Below are 10,146 nucleotides of genomic sequence, written 5' to 3' on the forward strand. Positions count from 1 at the left end.
TCTCGGGAATTTTCAAAATTTTTACTTATTCTATCAATCCTTTAAAAATTCTTAAAAGGCTTATAAAATTTGCCCGAACTTTTTAAAAATCTCCTTTCAACATATTTGCTAATAGTAGAAACTGTTTTCGGTATAATAAGTAATATTACCTGAAAGTGATAGCCCACTTTAAAAAGTTTTTTCAAAACAAACATAATTTAAAGGTCTCATGCGTCACACGACAGAAAATTAACTGTAGTGTACATGATGCGAAGGTTAAAGTTGTAAAAATCAAAATTTAAACGCTTTAAAAAGTCGAATCTTCGGCATAAAATTCTTCATAGTGACTTCTGAATATTTTTTCACATTCTTTCAAAATTAGGGTATCATTTTTTCACAAAAAAAGAAATGCTTTATTCAAGGTTTTCATCTTTAGAATATAAAGTACTTGTAATGAACTCCAAGTGTCTTTTGGTGTGGAAATTCGCAATAAGCAGTCAAATATTTTTCAAACATTTCGGGGCTTGTCGATTCTCTTTTCCAGCATTGCGAATTTTTGGGAACAACTAGACGCAGTTATAATTAAATATTGCTTTTTAAATTAACAATATATAATCTATTATTTGATCATCATATTGAATAATTATGAAATATTTTGATAAAAAGTATTTTGAAAAGTCAGTTAGTACTAATTTCTAGGAACCCAAATTGAATTAATTTTTAGTTCATATTTTTTCCATTACCAAAAAAATTTATTTTTAATTTTTGAATTACTAATTTTATTTATTTATTATTTATATTAATAATTTTTTTATATTTCCAAAAAAGTTATAAAAGTTGTTATTCTATTTAAAAAAGTTGCCATCCTGTTAGGTATTGAATTTTGAGTCACCCTGTGTACGATCACACACGTACAGTCAGTTCTTCTACTAACAAGATTTCCCTGCAGAGGCGTAAATACTAATAGAAGAGGATAAAGGTTTTTAGAACTAATAAATAAATATTATTGCCTCTGAACCAATAGAAATGTCTTACTATAAGCCTAATTTGTATGATATATGAATCATTAAAAACAAAATATTTCAATCACAATTTTATTTTTAAGTAAAAATTGAATTAGTTATATTTATTTAAATATGTAGTTTCCTCACCCGCCTCAATGAGATATTATATTTTATGATTGTTCAATTTTTTATTAATTAATTTGAATTATTCAAATATTGGAAATTCGTTGACACAAATTAATTTTTACTTTAAAGCTCCTTTTAAAAATTTACACTTCCATATCATTACAGGAATTGAAATAGAGTTTCGAAGTTAAAATTACTCGGATAATTAATTGGATAAGGTCTCTTTATTTAAAAAAAAAATTTAATCAGATGAGATGAAATTTCAAAGTTGAATTAAAAAAAGTTACTGCCTCATAACTGATATAGGTAGTGCCAGTAATAATGAATTGCACAAAACAATAATGGAAGTCACGATCGGTAATAAAAAACTGAATAAAAATTTTTATTGCGCTGCTTTTTTATCACATGGTATAATTCAATACAATTTTTCCACTTCTAATTATTGGCAGCATCAATACATTTCATGATTTTTTCTGGTCTAGAAGTTTTTCGTTTAACCATAATTTTTCTGGAGTTTGATGAAAAATGATAACGATTGACGATCTTTTTATGAATTCCTAAAATTACTAGAAAAAGTAAAGAATCATATTTTATTCACTAAGGGGATTAATTATTTTTTATGTTAAATAATAAACAGCGTCGATTACTGGTCTATAATTTTTTTGGAAGAATGAGAAAAAATCTATCTCATTCCGGATTTGAACCAAGAATGCCACTATGCGTTACTATGCTGTTCGTTGAGATAATTTTAAAAAATACATAATTTAGTTTACAGAATTTTTACTGGATGAAAATATAAATAATTAATTCGGTCAAAATTCTTTAGTCTAAGGTATACATAAAAATTTTTTACAGCGTAATTGGATAACGCCCGTTCATGTAAAGTGGCGTTTGCGGTTCAAACCCGATCTGAAGTAGATTTTTCATAATATTTACGCACAAAAATGTATTTAAAAAACTTTATTTTTCAATAAATTTCCACTAGACCATGGTCTGGAATTACAAAAAATATTATTGTAGGCTGGAAGAAGTTATGCTCTTTGACGAGTGGATACTAAATCCATCACTTATTTCCTGGGGGTAAGTGGGATTAGCTGGTGTGAGTGAAGGGTCTCGGTCGCGTCAAATACGATTGTAAGAGAAGGGCAACTTACTTGCTATATGTTTGCGATCTCACACCGAAAATTAAAAAAAAAATTTAGATTTTAAAAATGAAGATATTGTAAACATCAATTCTGAACTTTGACAGCAAATTAAAACTTTAAAAGTAATATAATGGAGATTCAAGAGCGTAAGAAAATCGGAATTAATAGTTAAGGAGCGTCTATTAATTACGTAAGGCCTTTTCAGGGTTCGATTTCCGGAAAGAGAAATTCCCATTTTTTTTCAAATCGGTTTCCATCAACCTGTGCTCTCAGTCTTTATAAATTGTTATGGGATTTTAAATGGAAAAATATCTGTTTTCAATAAAAAAGAAAACGGAGTACCTGTTGGTAAATTGTATTCTTGATACCTGTGACTACCTTGTATTGTGCCCGGAAGTTGCTCAAAAAAGTTTGAAATAATAATTTTATGTAAAATTCATGTTAAATACAGCATCACCACATTTTTTTATTATTTTCATTCGATGAACGACAAGCTTCCAAGTATTTTCAGTTTAATTCGGAATAAACGATTTTACAAAATTCAACCATTGATTACTAAAATAACGTGTTTACAACTAAATCCAGAAAAATTAGTATTTTCTGGAATTAATGACACGCTTAAAAAAGGTAAGAGTAATATTTATTTGCTTACAATTTGGAAAATTATTTAAACAATTTTGCTTTGTTTGTACAATTGTTTTCTTCTGCAAATTGTAAAAATATATGATTCGGGAATTAATGAGACTATTTGCAACCTTAAAACTTACATAGAAATCCCTTAAAATCCCTGATATCCTTCAAAAATAGGAAAAACACTTTGGTACGACATGAAATCCTTTAAAATGTTTTAAAATCTATAAACTTTTCACAAAATTTCTTAAAATGCTTTATAATATTCGAAAATCCTTTGCAAGCCTCTAAAATCAGTAAATATGTTTCGGAATCTTTTGAAATCTCTTAGAATCCTTAGAAATCCCGTGAAATCATCGAATTTTTTTTATATCTCCTGAAATGTGTTCAAATCCTTTGAAATCATTCAAAATTTCCTTACTGACATTAGAATCACTTAAAATCCTTTAAAAAGTCTAAAAATTCTTTAAAATCTCGAACTATTGAATGTAACGTAAGACTCTCTTATAATTCTTTAAATTATGTAGCAATCCGTTAAATTTATTAATATCCGTAACATTTCGCAATATGTTTTGAAATCTTATGAGATCCCTTGAAATCTTTGAAATCCCGTTGAAATTAATTTAAACCTAGTTACGAGTTTTTCTGAAAATTCTTGAAATTCTTTTAAATCTAGTGAAACCACCAAAACCTCTTAAAATCTCTCAAAATTGGTTAAAACCATCTAAATCTTTTGGACTCTTCTAAAATATTCTAAAATCTCTTTAAATCCTCTCAAATCGTCACAATCTTTTTAAAATTACCTGAGATCCTTTGAAAATCGGGAAAGTACCTTGGTATCACATGACATCCTTTGAAGATCTTTGAAATCCTTTGACTTATTTTTAAATCTTAAAATCCTTTAAAATTCGGTGAAGTCATTCGAAGCAGTTACATCTTCTAAAATCTATTAAAATTCTTTAAATTTTTTAAAATCTTTAATGTCTGATGAAGGTTCTGTAAACCCTTGGAAGCTCTAAACATCTTTGATATCGATTAAAATTTTCCAAATCCCGTAAAAATCCTTTGAAACCTATGGAAATCCCTTACAATTTTTAAAAATCAACTTAAATCCTTAAAATTACGTGAAATTTATCAAGAACATACGATTTCACTTGAAATCTTTGAAATCGCTTTCAAATTTATTAAGATCTTAAAAATCTGCGGAAATATTTAAGAATCTCTTAGTATCCCTTACACGACTATATTAATTAAAATTTATGAAATCCTTAAAAATCATTTTAAAAATTCGGGAATCATTTAAAATTACGTTAAATCTTTTGAGATTTCACAAAATTTTCTAAAATCCGTGTATATACTTTGATATCTTATGAAATCTCATTAAATCCTTCGAAACTCTTTGATATTATTGAGAAAACTTAGATCTCTTAAAATCCATTAAAATTTCTTAAATTCTTTGACATTTTTTCAAATTTTTCGAAAACCTCTCAAATCTTTTTGAATCCATTATAATATAAAATCCTTTGAAATCTTAAAATCCATTTGAAATCTTTCCTTATTCCTTAAAGTCCTTTAAAATTTTTGAAATCCATCAGTATATTTTGAAATCCTTTAAAAGCCAGTGAAATCCCTGATAATATCAGAAAACTCCTTGAAGTTCGTTGAACTTTCGTAAAATTCCTTTAAGAAATTGACGTTCTGTCTGAATTAGTGCTAGGCCATTTCTTCAAACTCCTGAAATATTTGAAAATCATTTGGTATCTATAAAACCTTTTGAAGTTACCAGATTTCGCATGAAATTCCTGAAAAAGATTTAAAACTGTCGGTCAATTTCGCAACAACTTTGTTATTCTTTGAAATACATTGTAGTATAAATATCTTAAAACCCCTTGAAATCTATTGAAATACTTCTAAATCACTGAAAATATTTATAATCTTTTTAAATCCCTTAAAATCTCTTTACTAGTGAAAATAAATTAATAGATTTTCAATAGTTCAAGTAAAAAACATTAAATTTTACGCAAAAAGGGCAGGAGGGTGATAAAAATTTTACGAATCCTTGCAATAGGGTGGGGTAGGAGCAAAAGATTTAAAAGTCACCCCTACGTAATTAATTACTTTATAGATTTTAAACAAAAAAAGAATTCGTCCACTCAAGTATAAAGGGACGTTAAATAACGTTGGAGAGTATCCAGCTGGAAGACTTCCAGTTTCCATGGCTCATTATCAGTTACAAAAAAAGGCATAGGATCAAATTCACACAATTCTTGATCTGATTCTGGGTTCTCACACTTTTGCCAAAAATCTAAATATGCAGTTCAAAAAAATCCATTAAGGCAATTAGAAAATCGGTGAGATGTTCAAAATAAAGTAAACAATTTTGTTGTCAAGATTTATAGGTTTCTCCAACCCGATGTCAATTTATTTACCAACGCTCATTTTCCCATATAATCACTTATAACAATATTTTCCTTCATTCGCTTCTTTTCTCTCTTACACAATTAATTCCTGACTCATTCCTTATTATTGTACACAGACATGCACAGTAGAAACAATGCCGGTCGATTAAAATCATTATTTCCCTAATTAGGTGTGCCCTTCGACGTACATATAACTGTCGTTAAAAAATTCGTACAGCTTATTCGGACCATTTCTTAATCCTTATTTGGTTGCTTTTTCTAAGGCGGTAAGAACATATTCCTTAAAAGATCGCCGGAGACGAGTCACGGGTATTATCAATACACACGAATTCTGCAAATTCTACTGGAAGATTTTTTCACTCTCATCAGATGAGAATGCTTTTCTTAAATTGTTAAGAAACGCCTCATCATAAGATGCTAATTCGAAGATTGAAAGCAGCAAATATCTTTTTTAAATCGCAGGTCGCCTTCTTATCATAATTATAATTGTAATTAATATTATTATAACTATTGCAATAATAAGAGCATTAAAAAATGCCACAACACTTTATTCGTTCTTTTGACATTAGGAAGCGATTTTATTTTTAAGGAATTTTTAAGTTTATTAAGGCAACAAACAATTTTTATTACCGATAATGATCTGAAGCACTTTTTCATTTTTTTACGAAAAGAGGGAAAAGTGGTAAACAGTGGGTACAGTAGATGTAAAAAAAAACTTCAAAATTGTAATAATCGCAATATTTTGAGAGAATTAAATAAGAAAGATATCCAAAATATCCACTTTCCTCAACACATTCTTTTGATCCAATAGAAAAAGTTTTTTAATCATCAGAGCAATGAAGAATAGACTTTAGATATCGTAAAGTAGAATATAAATTTTTGAAAATGGTCGACTGTTTTTCGTACGTTTAATGGGCCTATGTTAGTCACTCGATGACGATGAGTTAAAACATCTGAGTATTTCCGTGAATTGTTTCAGAAGAATCAAGCATTGTTAAGTTTACATTATTTGTTTAATATTCTTACGCATTAACTTATACGCGTGGCCGGGGTCAGAGTGCTCCACTATCAAGTAATAAAATATATAATATATCGTTATATGTATGGCGTGTGTAATATACATTTATCAGTGCACGTGCATAGGGGCTAATTTTTATGGAGAGGTTGAGCTTCCGGTTTTTCGCGTTAAATTAGTGACCGAGTGTCATAAAAAAGCTAAGCCAATCACTTTTGACCGCGTTACAGCAAGGAATATTCCGAGGAAAATTTAACAATGAAAATATTTTAATTGCAGACACCTGATTTACTTTTAAACATTTAAAAATTTGTGGTTATACCAAGGTAGGTATGAATAAATTAGAATTTTATTTTCAAACTTCTTGTAAGTTTAAAGGACTGTAGTATTTTCTCGAACCATGTAAAGTGGAAACAAGTTAGATTCCAATAATTTAAAATAAAAATTTTCTAATTAAACAAATTTAAAATTTGACAAATCTGGAGTTAAATTATTGCAAAATTAGATAATTTACATTTTTTAGATTCTTAAATAAAGAATAGGAAGGCTTTAGAAGTGAATAATTTGTAATTATAAAATTTTAAAAATTAAAGTAAATAATTTAGGAATGAACCTTTGTAAATTTGAAATGTTTAAACTTAGACAGTTTTTAAGTAAGAATTGTGGTAACGATTAGTATTGGAAAGTTTTACTTGTAACTATCAAAATTGAAACTTGTATAATATGATTAAAACTGGACAATATAAAACTGTAATTTTTGACAGTCCATTTTAATTTTCACTCCTGAGAATAATCCGCATCTCACTAAATTGTATTCAAGGACAAGATAAAATAACAATTGTTATGTACCAATTTTTACCATGAATATATTTATTTACATATAACAATTGCGTTGACATAAATGTTATATAACAAAATTTCGTGGAGAAGTCTATATTTTTATTTTTAGCATTAATTTTAATTTTTTGTATTCACAATTATTATATTTCAAATTGTATTGCTTAATCAGACAAAATTATTATCGAATTGATCCATTCAAACCAATTTTGAATACTGTAATTGAAATTTGAAGTTAATAATTATTTTTTCTTAATAAGGTAAATTAAATAAACTATATTGAATCAATAAATCTTCTTTTCTAAGTGAAGGAAATATTTCACACTTCAAAACCAAAGTCGAGGTTATGTTTCCTTATGGGTGAAAATCAAAAAGATGATTTTAATTTTCGCACTTAAATTGATAGAGAATTAAAGATTATTAAATGTACTTTAAGAGTTGAAAATATAATTGAATGTCAAGTGTTTTTATTTTACCAAAATAATCATGTATTTCTGACCTAGAAATTATTGATTTATAGGCTCGTATATTTACAACATATGATTGATGGATAGGTTCTCGATAAAAGCTATAAAAGAAGTTCTAACTAATATTTTGGCCTGAAAAATATTTAAAGTGGTTTAAACTAAACATTTGACATATAATCGGAAAAAAATTTAACTTTTAAATGCGGAGGTTTTCAAAAACGTTTAAGATATTTAAGCAAATAGTTGATTCTTCAATTTAAAAGTACGGATTTTTTCATTAAAAAAGAGAATATTTAACAACATAGTTTAATTCTCAACGAAATAATTAAATTTCAAACAAAATAGTTGAATTTTCCAACGAAAAAATAACATTTTTTTAGATGACAGTTGATTTTCGATCCAAAAGGACAAATTCTACATACAAAAATAAAAATTTTCAACAAAATAGTAGAATGTTCAATTAAAGTGATGAATATTTAACATGTAAATATGAATTTTTAACAAAGAAATGCAACTTTTAACCAATTAGTTACATTTCAAATTTTAAAAAAATAATTTCAAATTAAAAACAGTCAAATGTAATTGGGAAAGATTTCAATTTTAAATAAAAAATAGCTGATTTAACCAAATAAGACGATTGAAAAAAATAGTTGAATTATCAACCAAGCAGAGGAATTTTCAACAAAAGAAAAATAATTTTTAACTAATTAGTTAAAATTTCAACTAAATAGTTTAATTTTCAATCAAAAGGATTATTTTTCAACCAAACAGTTACTTGTTTACCAAATAGATTAATTTTAAACTAAAAACGAACAATTTTCAACCGAATAGGGAAAAGTTAAATTTGCAGTTCAAAAAAGTGATTTTTCAACAATAAAAAAGGGAATGTTTAGAAAAATAGTTATATTTTCCAATAAAGAGATGGATTTTCAACTAACAAAAGTATTTTTCAATCCAGTAGTTGAATTTATAACTAATATGCAATAATTATGTCATAGTATATAGCAGAATAGTTAGATTTCCAATTTGAGAAGTTGTCTTTTAAACCAAAAACAAAGAATTATCAACGGAATAGGTGATTTCTGAAGAAAATGGATAAAAAAATATATAACATTTCTACTGAGCAGTTTAATCTTTAATCAAAAAGATTAATTTTATATCATAGACGATGATTTTTTGACCAAATGCATACATTTTAAAATAAGAATAATCAATTTTCTACCAAAAATGGAATGAGAACGAGTGATCAAAAATGTATTTGTTCAATTATCAGTTGGGAAAATTGATCCTTGACTGAAAAAAGCGAATTTTGAACAAAATAGTTTAATCTTTAATTGAATAATAGAATTCTCAACCAAGATATATTAATTAGGACCCAAAAATATAATCGTGCTTTTTCCAATTGAAATGAATTATCCTACAAAGAAGAAATATTGTATTTTCTTATTGGTTTCTGTTAATTCAGTTCGCATTTGAGAAAAAAAAACAAGAAAAAGGTTAAATTCTTGATAACAGAGGAAAAGGAGAAACTCTTCTAAAAAGTGGTAGTTTTTAAACGACTTCTAATTCTAACAATTATTAATATTGATATGAAAAGTGTAAAAAAGGTGTTTATGTTGTTGTGAAATGCACTTCTTTAAATTTAAAGCATGAAAAATTGCAACTTTCTTATTTTCCCTCGGATATTGAATTGGGTTTATCTTCACACCTTGCGTATCATATTTCTTTTTTATCCAAGAATAATCTTGAAGCTGCTCGTGGATAGAGGTTTAAAAAAGAGTGTCGACTATTTTTCTCTATAATGGACTTAGGGACGAAAAGCCAATTTTGCGATTATCGCATCTGATAGCACAAACGAAGCTTAATTTGTGAGAGCTTGTGAGCTTTTACTGCAGGTGGCGACACCCGCTTTGCAAGAATTTTACCGGCAGTAGGGTGAGGAAAAGCTTTTGTGAAAACACCCGGTCGGTAACGCAAGTGGTACATACCAGTTCATACAAGTTACATGCTTGGTACCTTACTTACATGCTAAAAAGATGTCGCCGCCAAAAATCCATTTCTGACCCCTGCCACTTGGTACCTTTTTTAACTTTACAAACGAGAGTCGCTACTTTTTTTTTTACTTTGACTCACGGGGAAAAGAGACAAAGTCTTAGAAGTTTAGCTTTCGATTCTGTGCTTATTTGTTTTTTCGTGAACTCAATTTTAAGTACATTAAAATGTAAAACGGATTTTTTATATAGGGAGAAACTTCGTAGAGTGGATAATAAAATCTAAATTCTGGAATTATTAATTTTAAGCGCAAATATGCGTGAAATTATTATTTTTATATTTAATTTATTAGAACTTATCGTGTTTTAACTACTGATGTAGTTAAATCAATTTTTCATATTTATAAGTATTTTTCATTCGTCATTATCATCTGTAGGTTGTATTATCCACTGCAGTCAGGTTCACCCCACAAAAATTAGTAGCGTACGTACACAGTGATGGGAAGTAACTAGTTACTATTTCAGTAACGAT

Source organism: Belonocnema kinseyi, chromosome 4, assembly GCF_010883055.1.
Source record: "Belonocnema kinseyi isolate 2016_QV_RU_SX_M_011 chromosome 4, B_treatae_v1, whole genome shotgun sequence".
Lineage (NCBI taxonomy): Eukaryota > Metazoa > Arthropoda > Insecta > Hymenoptera > Cynipidae > Belonocnema > Belonocnema kinseyi.